General features: G+C 48.3%; 1 long non-coding RNA gene across 1 annotated transcript in view; it reads right to left on the minus strand.

The window, feature by feature from the left end:
- LOC140696813 (uncharacterized) overlaps positions 1 to 4,717 on the minus strand; it is a 45,893-nt gene that overhangs the window by 1,453 nt on the left and 39,723 nt on the right. The window contains exon 3 of the long non-coding RNA XR_012073353.1: positions 330 to 477. This is a non-coding gene — a long non-coding RNA (uncharacterized lncRNA). The remainder of the gene's footprint in view (positions 1 to 329; positions 478 to 4,717) is intronic.

A 4,717-nucleotide genomic window follows, 5' to 3' on the forward strand; every position in this document is an offset into this window, starting at 1 on the left:
CCTCGCCCTTCCTGTCTCCTCTCTCCTCCTATAAGGCCCCAGCCACAAAGTAAGCACAGCACAGTCCTCTCCAGATCAGCCTCTCTGGAATTCCGGGTGCCAGGGCTCTCAATTAAATGGTCTTAGCTGGATGTGCAGGGAGGGCAGTGACCGTGATGCTACAGAGACCGGTCCAGAGGCTGCTGAGAGCCTCTAAGCCTGGGGGCAGCTGCGCAGGGCCCACTCAGTGTGCCCAGGATGACTGGGAAGCACTTCACAGAGCGCCGCTCCCCCCAAAACAGGCCCTTACCTTCCCCGACCCTGCCTCCCCTTCTCTCTCCCTTACCCACCACTCTCCCTCATCTTTCTTCCTCTTCCGAGTCACGCTGACTCCCTCAGCCTCTCTTCCTTCTTATTGTTTGTTTTTGTTACTTTAAGGACAGGGAGCCACTCTTTCGTATTTTCTTCCTGCGAGTCTCTAGACCATCTGTGCTCGTTCTAAATAATTTGGAAAGAACAGAAAAGTGAAAAGAAACAAAGGGAAAAATCACTAGTGGTTTTCCCATCCAAGAAAAATTCGCTAACATTTGTCACACATCTTTCTAGTCTCTCCCCTTTCATTGTGTTTTTTACAGTTAACATTACATGGCTGTCATCAAAAAGAGATAGCAGGTGTTGGTGAGGTGGAGGAAAGGCACTGCTGGTGGGAATGTAAATTGGTGCAGCTACTATGGAAAACAGTATGGAGTTTCCTAAAAAATTACACATAGAACTTCCATATGATCCAGCAATTTCACTTTCGGGCATATATCTAAAGGAAATAAAATTACTATCTCAAAGAGATATCTGTACCCCTATGTGCAATGCAGCATTATTGACAATAGCAAGGTATGGAAACAACCTAAGGGTCTGTCAGCAGATGAGTGGATAAAGAAGATGTGGTGTATACAGTGGAGTATTGTTCAACCGTGAGAAACAAGGAAATCCCACCATATGCTACAGCGTGGATGGAACTTGAAGGAAGTTCCTAAGTGAGAAATATATCAGATAAAGAAATATCAATACTGTATGATATCACTTACATGTGGAATCTGAAAAAGCTGAACTCATAGAAACAGAGAGTAGAATGATAGAGATGTCATATAAATGTATCAGATCAACACATCGTGTACTTTAAACTTATGCAGTATTATGTCAATTATATATCAATAAGAAAATTAAAAGTTTTTGTTACAAATGGACACATTTCCATCATGCAAAACTTAGAAAAACCAGAAATGCAGAAAATACATTATTGTCCTATGGGTTTTCAGGGCGGGCCCTTCGTCCTGCTGCCCCTCCCTGTCAGTGGTTCCCTGGAGTCCACTCCCCACCCTCTTCCCATCCCTGTCCCTCTCCTGTCTGCTTTTTTTATTTATTTTGCTTTCGTAGACTGTTTTGGGCAAGGAGGACAGGAGCCTGCACAACCACACTCCACCCTGTGTACCAGCTGCTCCCATCCTCATTAAGTGCCTGCCATTGGGCATTTCTGTGGGGCTCGTCACTGCTTGCCACTGCTGTGTTCCAGGTGGCTCCACGCCCGCCCTCCTGCAGGAGACCTGGAACCTGGGCTGGCTCCTGCAGAAATCTGCAACCTTGCTCCATCAGCTGAGTGCCAGTCCTCCTTTGTTTAGTCACTGGCACAAAGTCTGGCAGCACAAAGCTCCCTGGCTGTGCCATTTGTGTCACTGGAGGGGGTGGGGATATTAGCCGTCTCTGCCTTCCCAGTAGACCTTTCAAATAAATTCCTCTCTCCCCACCTAAAAATTGGCTTTTAAAAAACTTAGTCTGTAGTGTTTTCTTTATTTCTTTGTTCATGTGGGCAAGCCTGTCTGGTTCCATTTTCCCACATTTGGATGAGCTTGAAAATCTCAAAGCTTCCTTCCAGTTCCAACATCCCCCCAGGGCAACGGTGCTGGGATTCATGCCCACTGCTGCAAAGCCCCCTGAAATTAGGTCCTGAGCGACCCTGCTTCTTGGTCCTCACCCTAACGAGCCAGTGGGGCCAGTCAGGCCAGGCAGTGGCACCCAGAGACAAGCTGGCAAAAGCAATGTTCAGGCTGTGGAACAAGGAGGCACAAGCCAGCACCCACGTCTCCCGATGGCTGGTCTTCCCATCCCCGTGGTGCTCACAGAGTCCGTCATCCTCCTGTCTTTTTGGCTGGCGGTTTTGGGGTCCCTGCTGATATAAAGCAAAAGAGCCCCGGGATGAAGTCCTGGCCTCTTCATGTGTGACCCAGGCTCGCTCGAATGCAAAACGACAACAACAACAATAGCAATTCAGCCCCTCCTTCCCTCGTAGTGCTGCCGAGAGCAGCAGAGGAGAAGGGGTATTCAAAGGAGCTTGGTAAACGGTGAAGCACAATAATAAAGACACTAAATAATGGTGTGAAGATTAAGTGGGATAATGCACATCAGAGAACTAAAACAGTTCTTTAAAAGCCATTACTAGTTCTACTAGTAGTTTTCCTATTGGTCACTATCATCGTTAGGCCCTGGGAATATGTTAATAAGACACAGGCCATGCCCTCAAGGGGGCAGAAAGATAGGTAAGTATTTATAACGTTGAGCGTGAGTAGACTAATTGGGGATGCAAAAGAAGGTGCCCCTCAAGCCTGATGTGGCAGAGAGACTGTCAGGAAGGCTTTCCTGGATGCAGAAAGCAGACAAGTGAGGGGAGAAGATTTCAGAGCAACCAATGCACGTGGGAGCATAGAAGTGCGGATGCAGGTCTCCATCTGCGAAATGAAGGGGTTTGGCCTCCCTGGACTCCAGGCAGGGAGGGAAAGATCCTGAAGGGCTTTGAGGGTGATGTTGAGAAGTTTGGACTTGATCCACTGTTGGATCTTAAGCAGGGAGCAGCCCTTGAATCGGCACTTCAGAAAACATCCTTTGGTGACTCAATTGGAAAAAGAATGGGTGGGAGACTGGCTAGGAGTTGCTGTCCAGGCAAGGGGGCTTCAGTGAAGGTAGGGCCAAGGGCACGGAGAGGAGGGGCCAGTTTTAGGAGATGATCAGGAGTTTGACTGGACATAGCTCAGCGACTATGGGCAAAGGGAGGGCAGAAAGACAGAGACAAATGTGGAGGCACTGTCCTCACTCACCAAGACCAGAGATGCAGGAGGAAGGGGAGAGGGGAAGAGCGACATTCTGGATTGAAGGTGGTGCGGGAGTGTCAGATGGTGAATTGTGTATGTGCTTGTACACACACTGCAAGAGCTGATCTGGAAAGACAGGAGGGAGGATGGATGCTCATGAATGAGGTTCCTGAGGACAGAAGTTTAGGGACCCAGAAAGTAGAGGGAAGTGTCCAAAGGAGGGAAAGGGACGATCAGTGCAGGTACAGGGGGCTGAGAGTGTCCCACCCACTCTCTATGAAGAGCCCTCTCCCCCTCATTCCATCATTCTTCTCTCATCTGTGTTTTCCTTTCTCCAAAGACTTGTACTTGTCTTGCTAGAATCAAGGTCATCACTGCATTCACACCCTGTCGGTGCCAGCCGACAATCGATCAGGTCCAGAAACCTGTGCTGCAGGACTGAGAAAAGGAAAGACGTAACAAAGAGACGACAAGACAAGACAAGTTGGGGTTGAGAGGGTCTCACTCTAGCCCGCAAGACGCTAGGTCAAGAGTGGACCTCGAGTTTATTTTCAGCAGTTCATTTATATGATTTTAACCCATTAGCTCATACATTCCTGCACGTAGGCAGCGGTATTGTTTTAGGGTATATTAACAACATGTACTAAAATCATTAACTTAAAAGACATCATTATTGTTTACTGTTCCCAAAAAACCCGGATCAACTATTCCCCAAAACAGGATCATAAGACCAAAGTCATAAACTTAGGTATTGTTTCTCTAAACTATAAACTAACATCGTGACTCGTATATATTTAACTCAGGTGATTGTTCTCTAAAAAGATCACTGATTTGTGTGCCGATCATATCTCTCCCTCTGAAGGTCCTTTGTGACTTAATGGCCTCAGGCATTAGCGCACCTGGTGTATTCTTTAGTAAAAGGGGTGGCGGGACAGAGATTGTTCTAACTCAATTGACCTTTGAGCCGGGCGCCCCGCACTGTGGGAGTTTAGGCCCAACCTTTGTGCTCGGCAGCCTCAATCTCAGAGCCTGGCGCCCTGCACTTTGGGGTTTTATGCCCAAGTTCTGTGCGCGGCAGCCCTCCGTCACGAGTGGCTCCCCGCAACACCCTCTCATCTATTTCCAAAACTCCTCCAGGAATCTTCCCAAGTATTCTTTCCCTATTGCTTTTACCTGAGATTCACTGTGGACCTGGCAAATCTTACTTAAGACAATATTTTCACCAAAAAAACAAATACCAGCAAATCACCCCAAGGTGATCCAGAGCAGGTTCTGCCTACATTTGATGTCCAGAATGTGACTCTTCAGGATAAAAGAGAGCGCGCCAAGCAGAGGTCTCAGCGTGACAGCTCTCTCAACTGTGAGCTCTCTTTTTGGGATCCTGATACTCCTTCCTGCAGGGACACAGGCCCCCTCTGTGCCCCTAGAAGCCCCCTCAGCTCACCTCTCCCCACTGTCTCCCCCACCACAGCACAGCACCAGCCAGGGAATGCTCCATTGCCCAACAGGACCACATGGCACAAGGCCCTGGCAGTTCCTCGGCCTCCACACATCCTCTTAGCCCAGCAACATTGCCAAGAAAAACCGGAGGGCAAGTGAGA

The sequence above is a fragment of the Vicugna pacos genome, chromosome 6, assembly GCF_048564905.1.
Source record: "Vicugna pacos chromosome 6, VicPac4, whole genome shotgun sequence".
In the NCBI taxonomy this organism is placed as follows: domain Eukaryota; kingdom Metazoa; phylum Chordata; class Mammalia; order Artiodactyla; family Camelidae; genus Vicugna; species Vicugna pacos.